Below are 15,961 nucleotides of genomic sequence, written 5' to 3' on the forward strand. Positions count from 1 at the left end.
ATAGCGGTTTGAAGATACACGCTCATATTCATAAGTCTGAGCATGATTTCCCTGCAAAACATTGGCGTTAGGGTGACTCATGTGAGTCCTGTATCTGTATGAAGCCTTTGGGCCATATGAAGCTATAGGTCTGGGGTTTGTCTTCTTCCTAGGTGGTGTCATGATGACATTCACAGGAAGATTCTCAATATACTGCTTAGGTACCCAAATCTTCTTCATAAGTGGTCCATTCCCGTAGTTAGTGCCAATGTACCTGGCAAACACTTCACCATTCTGATTTTTGAACAACTTATAGTTTGCATCAAAGGATTCATCAATGATAATAGGATTAGCACAGGTAAAGCCAGATAAGGTAGATGGATCTACTGGAGGTCCCTTTGCAGCAACCCATGTGGTTTTGGGGTACTGCTCAGGCTTCCAGTACGAGCCATCAACATTCATTTTCCTTTCGAACCCAACACCCTCTTTCCTAGGGTTTCGGTTCAGAATCTGCTTTTTGAGGACATCGCAGAGAGTCTGATGTCCCTTCAAACTTTTGTACATCCCTGTTTCAAGAAATGTCTTCAACATAGCATTTTCATCAGCAACAGCAGTGGTATCCTCCACAGAGGGGTTAGTTACCACATCAGTAGGTGAAGACAATGAAACAGTAGCAGCAGTGGAACATTCAGCAACAGATGTAGCATTATCACGCTCAATGCATTTTAGACATGGTGGTTCAAATTCATCCTGAGCGGAACTGATCTGTTGGGAGCGAAGTGACTCATTCACTTTCTGAAGATCTTCATGAGCCGCTGTCAATTTCTCAAGCTCTTGTTTCCTTTGAAGATAATCATAGGAGAGCCTTTCATAAGTAGTTGAGAGTGATTCATGACGACCTTCATGTTCTTGGTACTTAGCATGAAGATTTTTTATGTCATCAACTAAGGACTGTGAACGTGTCATTTCAACGTCCAACAGGTCATCGCTTTTGTCTAACAGTTTTTGAGTATGTTCCATAGCCTTTTGTTGTTCAGTTGCAATTTTAGCAAGTGTTTTGTAACTGGGTTTGGATTCACAATCAGAGTCATCTTCACTTGAAGTTTGAAAGTAAGCATCGCGTGATTTTACCTTGGCACCACGTGCCATGAAGCAGTAGGTGGGAGTAGGATCATCTTTGTCATTAGCTTCAGTGCTGATGTGGAAGTCATTGTCTTCCGTGTTGAAGATGGACTTGGCAACATAGGCCGTGGCTAAAGCCAGACTTGCAACGCCAGGGTCAGACTCCTCTCCAGATTCCACCTCCGCCTCCTCTGAAGCAGACTCCTCTTCTGAATCCATTTCCTTGCCAACAAAAGCACGAGCCTTGCCAGATGAGCTCTTCTTGTATGATGAAGACTTGGAAGAATACTTAGAAGACTTTGAGGATTTCTTCTTCTTCTTGTCATCAGAATCATATTCCTTGCTTTTCTTCTTCTTCTTCTCATTGTCCCATTGTGGACACTCAGATATGTAGTGACCAGGTTTCTTGCACTTGTGGCAGGTTCTCTTCTTGTGATCATGTGTGGAAGCTTCATCATTCCTTGAGCTAGATCGTGAAGACTTTCTGAAGCCTTTCTTCTTTGTGAATTTCTGGAACTTCTTCACAAGCATAGCAAGTTCCCTTCCAATGTCTTCAGGATCTTCAGAACTGCAGTCAGATTCTTCTTCAGATGAGGAAACAACTTTTGCCTTCAAAGCACGAGTTTGGCCATAGCTTGGACCATAGATATCTCTTTTCTCAGATAACTGGAACTCATGTGTGTTGAGCCTCTCAAGTATATCAGACGGATCGAGTGTCTTGAAGTCAGGACGTTCTTGTATCATGAGGGCAAGAGTGTCAAAGGAGCTGTCAAGTGATCTCAGCAGTGTCTTGATGATTTCATGCTTGGTAATCTCAGTTGCGCCAAGAGCTTGAAGTTCATTTGTGATATCAGTGAGGCAATCAAACGTGAGCTTGGCATTCTCGTTGTCGTTTCTCTTGAAGCGATTGAAGAGGTTGTGTAGAACACTGATTCTTTGATCTCTCTGGGTTGAAACGCCTTCATTGACCTTGGGTAGCCAGTCCCAGACTAGCTTCGACGTTTCCAGAGCACTCACACGGCCATACTGTCCTTTGGTCAGATGACCACAGATGATGTTCTTTGCAGTGGAGTCCAGTTGAATGAACTTCATTCTTGACGACATCAGTGAGGGTGATACCTTCACCAGTCTTGGGAATGCCATTCTTGACGACATACCAGAGGTTGACATCAATGGCTTCAAGATGCATACGCATCTTATTCTTCCAGTAGGGATATTCAGTTCCATCGAACACGGGGCAAGCAGCGGAGACCTTGATTATCCCTGCAGTCGACATAGCTTAAACTCCAGGTGGTTAAACCGAATCACACAGAACAAGGGAGTACCTTGCTCTGATACCAATTGAAAGTGCTAGTATCGACTAGAGGGGGGGGGTGAATAGGCGATTTTTATGAACGTCTTCAAAACTTGAAAGTTTCGAAGACAAACACCAGAAACAACCTAATTGATATGCAGCGGAAGATAAACTACCCTAAACAAGCCATAGTCAAGTATGTAATGATGTGAAAGTACAGGACTAATAGTAGTAAGGTAGAAAGGATCAAGATGGAAGATAGTATGAAGCCAATCAACAATAGTAGTTAGCAATGAAGTCAAACAGATGAACTAGGCAATGACTTCATGAAGACAAACTTAAGTAAGGTAGGAAGAGATAGAACCAGTTGCTTGTTGAAGACACAGGATTTGTTGGACCAGTTCCAGTTGCTGTGACAACTGTACGTCTGGTTAGGGAGGCTGAGATTTAACTTAGAAGACCGTGTCTTCAGCTTATTCCCCTTCAGCTAAGGACACCCAGTCCTCGCCCAATCACTCTGGTAAGTCTTCAAGGGAGACTTCCAAACCTTCACAGACTTCGTTCACCGGCAATCCACAATGACTCTTGGATGCTCAGAACGCGACGCCTAACCGGCAGGAGGATTCACAGTCCTCAAGTGTAATAAGTCTTCAGGTCACACAGACAGAAAGACTTCAGTGATGCCTAACACTCTTTGGCTCTGGGCATTTGGGCTTTGTCCTCGCAAGGATTTCTCTCTCTCAAATGCTTCGAGGTGGGTTGCTCTCAAACGACAAAAGCCGTGTACAAACTCTGAGCAGCCACCAATTTATGGTGTAGGGGGTGGGCTATTTATAGCCACTAGGCAACCCGACCTGATTTGTCCAAAATGACCCTGGGTCACTAAGGAACTGACGCATGTTCCAACGGTCAGATTTCAAACACACGCGGCAACTTTACTTGGGCTACAAGCAAAGCTGACTCATCCAGCTCTGGATAAGATTTGCTCTCATTGTCTTCGCTTGAAGACATAGGATTTGGGTTGAGCATCACTTCAGTCACTCTGACTTAGTTCACTTGGACCCCACTTAACAGTACGGTAGTTCCTATGACTCAACAAAGAAGAAAAGGAAACAGCGAAAGCACACAGTCTTTGCGCTCCAAAGTCTTCACGCAATGTCTTCTCATGTCATAGTCTTCAATATGAATATCTTCTCATATCACCATTGTCTTCAGTGTCTTCATACATTTTTAGGGGTCATCTCCGGTAGGTAAACCGAATCAATGAGGGACACTACCTGCGTTATCCTGCAATTCTCACAAACGCATTAGTCCCTCAACCAACTTTGTCGTCAATACTCCAAAACCAACAAGGGGTGGCACTAAGTGTACTTACACTTTTACTTTTTACTTTGTATCTATCTATCAAAAATACCAAAAATATTATTTAACATCTCTATCAGATCTCACTTTCGTAAGTGACCAACAAGGGATTGACAACCCCTAATCGCGTTGATTGCGAGTTGCTATCGTTTTGTGTAGGTACGAGGGACTTGTGCGTGGTCTCCTACTGGATTGATACCTTGGTTCTCAAAAACTAAGGGAAATACTTACGCTACTTTGCTACATCATCCTCTCCTCTTCGGGGAAATCCAAGGCAGTGCTCAAGAGGTAGCAAGCAGCCACATAAAACTAGCAACAACAAAGTAGAGGACGTCTAACTTGTTTTTGCAGGGCATGTTGTGATGTGATATGGTCAAGACGTGATGCTATTTTTTATTGTATGAGATGGTCATGTTTTGTAACCGAGTTATCGGCAACTGGCAGGAGCCATATGGTTGTCGCTTTATTGTATGCAATGTAATCGCCCTGTAATTGCTTTACTTTATCACTAAGCGGTAGCGATAGTCGTAGAAGCAATAGTTGGCGAGACGACAAACTATGCTATGATGGAGATCAAGGTGTTGCGCCGGTGACGATGGTGATCATGACGGTGCTTCGGAGATGGAGATCACAAGCATAAGATGATGATGGCTATATCATATCACTTATATTGATTGCATGTGATGTTTATCCTTTATGCATCTTATTTTGCTTTGATTGACGGTAGCATTATAAGATGATCTCTCACTAAATTTCAAGGTAAAAGTGTTCTCCCTGAGTATGCATCGTTGCAAAAGTTCTTCGTGCTGAGACACCACGTGATGATCAGGTGTGATAGGCTCTACGTTCAAATATAACTGGTGCAAAATAGTTGCACACGCAGAATACTCATGTTAAACTTGATGAGCCTAGCATATACAGATATGGCCTCGGAACACTGAGACCAAAAGGTCGAGCGTGAATCATATAGTAGATATGATCAACATAGTGATGTCAACCATTGAAAACTACTCCATCTCACGTGATGATCGGACATGGTTTAGTTGATTTGGATCACGTGATCACTTAGATGATTAGAGGGTTGTCTATCTAAGTGGTAGTTCTTAAGTAATATGATTAATTGAACTTTAATTTATCATGAACTTAGTACCTGATAATATTTTTGCTTGTCTATGTTTGTTGTAGATAGATGGCTCGTGTTGTTGTTCCGTTGATTTTTAATGTGTTCCTTGAGAAAGCTAAGTTGAAAGATGATGGTAGCAATTACACGGACTGGGTCCTTAACTTGACGATTATCCTCATTGCTGCATAGAAGAATTACGTCCTGGAAGCACCGCTGGGTGCCAGGCCTGCTGCAGATGCAACTGACAACGTTGAGAACGTCTGGCAGAGCAAAGCTGATGACTACTCGATAGTTCAGTGTGCCATGCTTTACGGCTTAGAACCGAGACTTCAATAATGTTTTGAACGTCATGGAGCATATGAGACGTTCTAGGAGTTGAAGTTAGTATTTCAAGCAAATGCCCGGATTGAGAGATATGAAGTCTCCAATAAGTTCTATAGGTGCAAGATGGAGGAGAATAGTTCTGTCAGTGAACATATACTCAAAATGTCTGGGTATAATAATCACTTGATTCAACTAGGAGTTAATCTTCCTGATGATAGTGTCATTGAGAGAACTCTTCAATCACTGCCACCAAGCTACAAGAGCTTCGTGATGAACTATAATATGCAAGGGATGAACAAGACTATTCCCGAGCTCTTCACAATGCTAAAGGCTGCGGAGGTAGAAATCAAAAAGGAGCATCAAGTGTTGATGGTCAACAAGACCACCAATTTCAAGAAAAAGGGTAAAGGGAAGAAGAAGGGGAACTTCAAGAAGAAGGGGATCTTCTCTGAATTCTTTTATGTATGATTGAGTTATCTTTGCAAGTCTCTTCGAATTATCCTTTTTGGTTTGGCCAACTAGATTGGTAGTTCTTGCAATGGGAGAAGTGCTTAGCTTTGGGTTCAATCTTGCGGTGCCCTTACCCAGTGACAGAAAGGGTTGCAAGGCACGTATTGTATTGTTGCCATCGAGGATAACAAGATGGTTTTTTTATCATATTGCATGAATTTATCCCTCTACATCATGTCATCTTGCTTAAGGCATTACTCTGTTTTTACTTAATACTCTAGATGCATGCTGGATAGCGGTCAATGAGTGGAGTAATAGTAGTAGATGCAGAATCGTTTTGATCTACTTGTTTTGGACGTGATGCCTATATACATGATCATTGCCTAGATATACTCATAACTATGCTCAATTCTGTCAATTGCTCAACAGTAATTTGTTCACCCACCGTAGAATACTTATACTCTTGAGAGAAGCCTCTAGTGAAACCTATGGCCCCCGGGTCTATTCTCATCATATCAATCTCTATCACTTTATTTACTTGCTTTGTTTTTACTTTGCCTTTTACTTTTTACTTTGCATCTATCTATCAAAAATACCAAAAATATTATTTATCATCTCTATCAGATCTCACTTTCGTAAGTGACCGAGAAGGGATTGACAACCCCTAATCGTGTTGGTTGCGAGTTGCTATCGTTTTGTGTAGGTACGAGGGACTTGTGTGTGGTCTCCTACTGGATTGATACCTTGGTTCTCAAAAACTGAGGGAAATACTTACGCTACTTTGCTGCATCATCCTCTCCTCTTCGGGGAAATCCAACGCAATGCTCAAGAGGTAGCAAGAAGAATTTCTAGCGCCGTTGCCAGGGAGGCTCACGCAAGCAAGTCAACCATACCAAGTACCCATCGCAATCCCTATCTCTCGCATTACATTATTTGCCATTTGCCTCTCGTTTTCCTCTCCCCCACTTCACCCTTGCCGTTTTATTTGCCCTCTCTTTCCCAATCTCCTCCTCTCTTTCCCATTTGCCTTTTTCCCGTTGCCTTTCTGTTTGCTTGTGTGTTGGATTACTTGTTGCCATGGCGCAAGATAATACCAAGTTGTGTGATTTCTCGAATACCAATAATAATGATTTCCTTAGTACTCCGATTGCTCCTCTTAATAATGATGAGTCTTGTGAAATCAATATCGCTTTGCTGAATCTTGTTATGAAAGATCAATTCTCCAGCCTTCCTAGTGAAGATGCCGCTACTCATCTAAACAATTTTGTTGATTTATGTGATATGCAAAAGAAGAAAGATACGGATAACAATATTGTCAAATTGAAGTTATTTCCGTTTTCACTTAGAGATCGTGCTAAAGTTTGGTTTTCATCTTTGCCTAAAAATAGTATTGATTCTTGGAAGAAGTGCAAAGATGCTTTTATCTCTAAGTATTTTCCTCCCGCTAAGATTATCACTCTTAGGAACGACATCATGAATTTTAAACAACTCGATCATGAGCATGTTGCCCAATCTTGGGAAAGAATGAAATTAATGCTTCGCAATTGCCCTACTCATGGTTTGAATTTATGGATGATTATACAAAAAATTTATGCCGGATTGAATTTTGCTTCTAGCAATCTTTTAGATTCGGTCGCGGGAGGCACGTTTATGGAAATTACATTAGGAGATGCTACAAAATTGCTTGATAATATTATGGCTAATTGTTCTCAATGGCACACCGAAAGATCTTCTATTAAAAAAGTGCATGCTATAGAAGAAATCAATGTTTTGAGTGAAAAGATGGATGAACTTATGAAGATGTTTGCTCCTAAAAATACTCCTCTTGATCCCAATGATATGCCTTTATCTACCTTGCTTGAGAATAATAATGAATCTATGGATGTGAATTTTGTTGGTAGGAATAGTTTTGGAAACAACGCGTATAGAGGGAATTTTAATCCTAGGCCTTATCCTAGTAATCCTTCTAATAATTATGGAAATTCCTACAACAACTCTTATGGAAATTTTAATAAGATGCCCTCTGAATTTGAGAGTAGTGTTAAAGAGTTTATGAATTCACAAAAGAATTTTAATGCTTTGCTTGAAGGGAAATTGCTTAAAGTTGATGATTTGGCTAGGAACGTTGATAGAATTTCTATTGAAATTGATTCTTTAAAGCTTAGATCTATTACTCCTAAGCATGATATCAATGAGTCTCTCAAAGCCATGAGAATTTCCATTGATGAGTGCAAGGAAAGAACCGCTAGGATGCGTGCTTCCAAAGATGCCTTTATTAATGTGTGTTCTTCCAATTCCTATGAAAATCAAGATGACGATCTAAAAGTTATTGATGTGTCCCCCATTAAATCTTTGTTTTGCAATATGAATCTTGATGAATCTGAATATGATCTTCCTTTACCTAGAAGGAGTTCTAAGAATTCGGAGTTTCTAGATCTTGATGATGAATTTGATGAAAGTGGGATTGAAATAAATAAAAACCGTGATGTTGCTAAACCCACTATTTTGGATCTCAAAAAATTTAATTATGAAAATTGCTCTTTGATTGGTTGTATTTCCTTGTTGCAATCTGTGCTAGATTCTCCTCATGCTTATAGTCAAAATAAGGCCTTTACCGAACATATTGTTGATGCCTTGATGCAATCTTATGAAGAAAAACTTGAGTTGAAAGTTTCTATCCCTAGAAAACTCTATGATGAGTGGGAACCTACTATTAAAATTAAAATTAAAGATTATGAGTTTCACGCTTTGTGTGATTTGGGTGCTAGTGTCTCTACTATTCCCAAAACTTTATGTGATTTGCTAGATTTCCGTGATTTTGATGATTGCTCTCTAAACTTGCATCTTGCGGATTCCACTATTAAAAAACCTATGGGAAGAATTAATGATGTTCTTATTGTTGCAAATAGGAAGTATGTGCCCGTAGATTTTATCGTTCTTGATATAGATTGCAATCCTTCATGTCCTATTATTCTTGGTAGATCTTTCCTTATAACGATTGGTACAATTATTGATATGAAGGAAGGAAATATTCGATTCCAATTTCCCTTAAAGAAGGGCACGAAACACTTCCCTAGAAAGAAAATAAAATTACCATATGAATCTATCATGAGAGCCACTTATGGATTGCCTACCAAAGATGGCAATACCTAGATCTATTCTTGCTTTTATGCCTAGCTAGGGGCGTTAAACGATAGCGCTTGTTGGGAGGCAACCCAATTTTATTTTGTGTTTTTTGTTTTTGATTCTGTTTAGGAATAAATAATCCATCTAGCCTCTGTCTGGATGTGGTTTTATCTTTTAATTAGTGTTTGTGCCAAGTAGAACCTATAGGATAACCTACGATGATAGTTGATTTGATTCTGCTGAAAAACAGAAACTTTGCACGCACGAATATAATTTTGTTAAATCACAGGAACGTGATTTTGCATTGATTCTTTTTGCTGCTGTTCAATAAACAAATTGTCCAGGACTTCCTATTTATGTAGAAGTTTTATAGTTCCAGAATTTTGCGTTAGTTACAGATTGCTACAGACTGTTCTGTTTTTGACAGATTCTGTTTTTCGTGTGTTGTTTGCTTATTTTGATGAATCTATGGCTAGTAAAATAGTTTATCATCCATAGAGAAGTTGGAATAAATTAGGTTTAACACCAATATAAATAAAGAATGAGTTCATTACAGTATCTTGAAGTAGTCTTTTGTTTTCTTTCTCTAACGGAGCTCACGAGATTTCTGTTGAATTTTGTGTTGTGAAGTTTTCAAGTTTTGGGTGAATTCTTTTGATGGATTATGGAACAAGGAGTGGCAAGAGCCTAAGCTTGGGGATGCCCGTGGCACCCCCAAGATAATCCAAGGACACCAAAAAGTCAAAGCTTGGGGATGCCCCGGAAGGCATCCCCTCTTTCGTCCACTTCCATCAGTAATTTACTTGGAGCTATATTTTTATTCACCACATGATATGTGTTTTGCTTGGAGCGTCTTGTATTATTTGCGTCTTTGCTTGTTAGTTTACCACAATCATCCTTTCTGTACACACCTTTTGAGAGAGCCATATATGAATTGGAATTTGTTAGAATACTCTATGTGCTTCACTTATATCTTTTGAGCTTGATAGTTTTGCTCATAGTGCTTCACTTATATCTTTTGAGCCTGATAGTTTTGCTCATAGTGCTTCACTTATATCTTTTGAGCTTGATAGTTTTGCTCATAGTGCTTCACTTATATCTTTTAGAGCACGGTGGTGGATTTGTTTTAAATAAACTATTGATCTCTCATGCTTCACTTAGATTATTTTGAGAGTCGTTAATAGCATGGTAATTTGCTTAATGATAATATACTTGGTGTTCAAGATATGTGAAACTTTCTTTTGAGTGCGTTGAATACTAAGATAAGTTTGATGCTTGATAATTTTTTTGAGATATGGAGGTGATAATATCAAAGTCGTGCTAGTTGGGTAATTATGAATTCAAAGAATGCTTGTGTTGAAGTTTGCAAGTCCCGTAGCATGCACGTATGGTTAAAGTTGTGTAACAAATTTGAAACATGAATTGTACCTGGCTTGTGCATCCTTATGAGTGGCGGTCGGGGACGAGCGATGGTCTTTTCCTACCAATCTATCCCCCTAGGAGCATGCGCGTAGTACTTGAATTTTTTGATGGCTTCTAAATTTTTGCAATAAGTATATGTGTTCTTTTGACTAATGTTGAGTCCATGGATTATACGCACTCTCACCTTTCCACCTTTGCTAGCCTCTTCGGTACCGTGCATTGCCCTTTCTCATCTTGAGAGTTGGCGCAAACTTCGCCGGTGCATCCAAACCCCATGATACGATACGCTCTATCACACATAAACCTCCTTATATCTTCCTCAAAACAGCCACCATACCTACCTATCATGGCATTTCCATAGCCATTCCGAGATATATTGCCATGCAACTTCCATCATCATTATTATGACATACATTACTTTTGTCATATTGCCATTGCATGATCATGTAGTTGACATCGTATTTGTGGCAAAGCCACCATGCATTATTTTTCATACATGTCACTCTTGATTCATTGCACCATCCCGGTACACCGCCGGAGGCATTCATATAGAGTCATATCTTGTTCTAAGTTTTGAGTTGTAATCCTTATGTTGTAATCAATAGAAGTGTGATGATCATCATTTTTAGAGCATTGCCCAAAAAAAGAGAAAGGCCAAAAAAAAGAAAGGCCCAAAAAAAGGGCAATGCTACTATCTCTTTTCCACACTTGTGCTTCAAAGTAGCACCTTGTTCCTCATGTAGTGAGTCTCATATATTGTGCTTCAAAGTAGCACCTTGTTCTTCATGTAGTGAGTCTCATAAGTTGTCTTTTTATACTAGTGGGAATTTTTCATTATAGAACTTGGCTTGTATATTCCTACGATGGGCTTCCTCAAATGCCCTAGGTCTTCGTGAGCAAGCGAGTTGGATGCACACCCACTAGTTTTCTTTTATTGAGCATTCATAGCTCTAGTGCATCCATTGCATGGCAATCCCTGCTCCTCATGTTGACATCAATTGATGGGCATCTCCATAGCCCGTTGATTAGCCTCGTCAATGTGAGACTTTCTCCTTTTTTGTCTTCTCCACACAAATCCCCATCATCATATTCTATTCCACCCATAGTGCTATATCCATGGCTCGCGCTCATGTATTGCGTGAAGGTTGAAAAAGTTTGAGATTATTTGAGTATGAAACAATTGCTTGGCTTGTCATCGGGGTATAGAAGTTGCGAACATCTTTGTGTGACGAAAATGAAGCATAGCTTAACTATATGATTTGTAGGGATGAACTTTCTTTTGCCATATTATTTTGAGAAGACATGATTGCTTTGATTAGTATGCTTGAAGTATTATTATTTTTGTGTCAATATGAACTTTTGTCTTGAATCTTTCAGATCTGAATATTCATCTCACAATTAAGAAGATTTTCATTGAAATTATGCCAAAGTATCACTCCACATCAAAAATTCTTTTTTATCATTTACCAACTCGAGGACGAGCAGGAATTAAGCTTGGGGATGCTTGATACGTCTCCAACGTATCTATAATTTTTTATTGCTCCATGCTACTTTATCTACTGTTTTGGACTATATTGGGCTTTATTTTCCACTTTTATATTACTTTTGGGGCTAACCTATTAATCGGAGGCCCAACCCAGAATTGCTGTTTTTTGCCTATTTCAGTGTTTCGAAGAAACGGAATATCAAACAGAGTCCAAACGGAATGAAACCTTCGGGAGCGTGTTTTTCCAACCGAACGTGATCCAGGAGACTTGGACCCTACTCCAAGCAGTGCCAGAGGCGGTCACGAGGGTGGAGGGCGCCCCCACCCCCTGGGCGCGCCCCCCTACCTCGTGGGCCCCCTAACGCTCCACCAACGTACTCCTTCCTCCTATATATACCTACGTATCCCCGAACGATCCGAACAGGAGCCAAAAACCTAATTCCACCGCCGCAACCTTTTGTATCCACAAGATCCCATCTTGGGGCCTGTTCCGAAGCTCCGCCGGAGGGGGCATCCACCATGGAGGGCTTCTACATCATCACCATAGCCCCTCCGATGAAGTGTGAGGAGTTTACTTCAGACCTTCGGGTCCATAGCTAGCAGCTAGATGGCTTCTTCTCTCTTTTCGGATCTCAATACAATGATCTCCCCCTCTCTCGTGGAGATCTATTCGTTGTAATCTTCTTTTTGCGGTGTGTTTGTTGAGACCGATGAATTGTGGGTTTATGATCCAGTATTATCTATGGAAAATATTTGAATCTTCTCTGAATTCTTTTATGTTTGATTGAGTTATCTTTGCAAGTCTCTTCGAATTATCCTTTTTGGTTTGGCCTACTAGATTGGTAGTTCTTACAATGGGAGAAGTGCTTAGCTTTGGGTTCAATCTTGCGGTGTCCTTACCCAGTGACAGAAAGGGTTGCAAGGCCGTATTGTATTGTTGCCATCGAGGATAACAAGATGGGGTTTTTATCATATTGCATGAATTTATCCCTCTACATCATGTCATCTTGCTTAAGGCGTTACTCTATTTTTACTTAATACTCTAGATGCATGTTGGATAGCGGTTGATGAGTGGAGTAATAGTAGTAGATGCAGAATCGTTCTGATCTACTTGTTTTGGACGTGATGCCTATATACATGATCATTGCCTAGATATACTCATAACTATGCTCAATTCTGTCAGTTTCTCAAGAGTAATTTGTTCACCTACCGTAGAATACTTATACTCTTGAGAGAAGCCTCTAGTGAAACCTATGGCCCCCGGGTCTATTCTCATCATATCAATCTCTATCACTTTATTTACTTGCTTTGTTTTTACTTTGCCTTTTACTTTTTACTTTGCATCTATCTATCAAAAATACCAAAAATATTATTTATCATCTCTATCAGATCTCACTTTCGTAAGTGACCGAGAAGGGATTGACAACCCCTAATCGCGTTGGTTGCGAGTTGCTATCGTTTTGTGTAGGTACGAGGGACTTGTACATGGTCTCCTACTGGATTGATACCTTGATTCTCAAAAACTGAGGGAAATACTTACGCTACTTTGCTGCATCATCCTCTCCTCTTCGGGGAAATCCAACATAGTGCTCAAGATGTAGCAAGCCGCCACGTAAAACTTGCAACAACAAAGTAGAGGACGTCTAACTTGGTTTTGCAGGGCATGTTGTGATGTGATATGGTCAAGACGTGATGCTATTTTTTATTGTATGAGATGGTCATGCTTTGTAACCAAGTTATCGGCAACTGGCAGGAGCCATATGGTTGTCACTTTATTGTATGCAATGCAATCGCCCTATAATTGCTTTACTTTATCACTAAGCGGTAGCAATAGTCGTAGAAGCAATAGTTGGCGAGACGACAAACGATGCTACGATGGAGATCAAGGTGTCGCACCGGTGACGATGGTGATCATGACGGTGCTTCGGAGATGGAGATCACAAGCACAAGATGATGATGGCCATATCATATCACTTATATTGATTGCATGTGATGTTTATCCTTTATGCATCTTATTTTGCTTTGATTGACAGTAGCATTATAAGATGATCTCTCACTAAATTTCAAGGTAAAAGTGTTCTCCCTGAGTATGCATCGTTGCGAAAGTTCTTCGTGCTGAGACACCACGTGATGATCGGGTGTGATAGGCTCTACGTTCAAATACAACGGGTGCAAAACAGTTGCACACGCGGAATACTCATGTTAGACTTGACGAGCCTAGCATATACAGATATGGCCTCGGAACACTGAGACCGAAAGGTCGAGCGTGAATCATATAGTAGATATGATCAACATAGTGATGTTCACCATTGAAAACTACTCCATCTCACGTGATGATCAGACATGGTTTAGTTGATTTAGATCACGTGATCACTTAGATGATTAGAGGGATGTCTATCTAAGTGGGAGTTCTTAAGTAATATGATTAATTGAACTTTAATTTATCATGAACTTAGTACCTGATAATATTTTTGCTTGTCTATGTTTGTTGTAGATAGATGGCTCGTGCTGTTGTTTCGTTGAATTTTAATGTGTTCCTTGAGAAAGCTAAGTTGAAGGATGATGGTAGCAATTACACAGACTGGGTCCTTAACTTGAGGATTATCCTCATTGCTGCATAGAAGAATTACGTCCTGGAAGCACCGTTGGGTGCCAGGCCTGCTGCAGATGCAACTGACAACGTTAAGAACGTCTGGCAGAGCAAAGCTGATGACTACTCGATAGTTCAGTGTGCCATGCTTTACAGCTTAGAACCGGGACTTCAATGACGTTTTGAATGTCATGGAGCATATGAGATGTTCTAGCAGTTGAAGTTAATATTTCAAGCAAATGCCCGGATTGAGAGATATGAAGTCTCCAATAAGTTCTATAGCTGCAAGATGGAGGAGAATAGTTCTGTCAGTGAACATATACTCAAAATGTCTGGGTATAATAATCACTTGATTCAACTGGGAGTTAATCTTCCTGATGATAGTGTCATTGACAGAATTCTTCAATCACTGCCACCAAGCTACAAGAGCTTCGTGATGAACTATAATATGCAAGGGATGAACAAGGCTATTCCCGAGCTCTTCACAATGCTAAAGGTTGCAGAGGTAGAAATCAAAAAGGAGCATCAAGTGTTGATGGTCAACAAGACCACCAGTTTCAAGAAAAAGGGTAAAGGGAAGAAGAAGGGGAACTTCAAGAAGAACGGCAAACAAGTTGCTGCTCAAGAGAAGAAACCCAAGTCTGGACCTAAGCCTGAGACTGAGTGCTTCTACCGCAAGCAGACTGGACACTGGAAGCGGAACTGCCCCAAGTATTTGGCGGATAAGAAGGATGGCAAGGTGAACAAAGGTATATGTGATATACATGTTATTGATGTGTACCTTACTAATGCTCGCAGTAGCACCTGGGTATTTGATACTGGTTTTGTTGCTAATATTTGCAACTCGAAACAGGGACTACGGATTAAGCGAAGATTGGCTAAGGACGAGGTGACGATGCGCGTGGGAAATGGTTCCAAAGTCGATGTGATCGCGGTCGGCACGCTACCTCTACATCTACCTTCGGGATTAGTTTTAGACCTGAATAATTGTTATTTGGTGCCAGCGTTGAGCATGAACATTATATCTGGATCTTGTTTGATGCGAGAGGGTTATTCATTTAAATCAGAGAATAATGGTTGTTCTATTTATATGAGTAATATCTTTTATGGTCATGCACCCTTAAAGAGTGGTCTATTTTTATTGAATCTCGATAGCAGTGATACACATATTCATAATGTTGAAGCCAAAAGATGCAGAGTTGATAATGATAGTGCAACTTATTTGTGGCACTGCCGTTTGGGTCATATTGGTGTAAAGCGCATGAAGAAACTCCATACTGATGGACTTTTGGAATCTCTTGATTATGAATCACTAGGTACTTGCGAACCGTGCCTCATGGGCAAGATGACTAAAATGCCGTTCTCCGGAACTATGGAGCGAGCAACAGATTTATTGGAAATCATACATACTGATGTATGTGGTCCAATGAATATTGAGGCTCGCGGCGGGTATCGTTATTTTCTCACCTTCACTGATGATTTAAGCAGATATGGGTATATCTACTTAATGAAACATAAGTCCGAAACATTTGAAAAGTTCAAAGAATTTCAGAGTGAAGTGGAAAATCATCGTAACAAGAAAATAAAGTTTTTATGATCTGATCGTGGAGGAGAATATTTGAGTTACGAGTTTGGTCTACATTTGAAACAATGCGGAATAGTTTCGCAACTCACGCCACCCAG

The sequence above is a fragment of the Triticum aestivum genome, chromosome 6B (assembly GCF_018294505.1).
Source record: "Triticum aestivum cultivar Chinese Spring chromosome 6B, IWGSC CS RefSeq v2.1, whole genome shotgun sequence".
NCBI classification, from domain to species: domain Eukaryota; kingdom Viridiplantae; phylum Streptophyta; class Magnoliopsida; order Poales; family Poaceae; genus Triticum; species Triticum aestivum.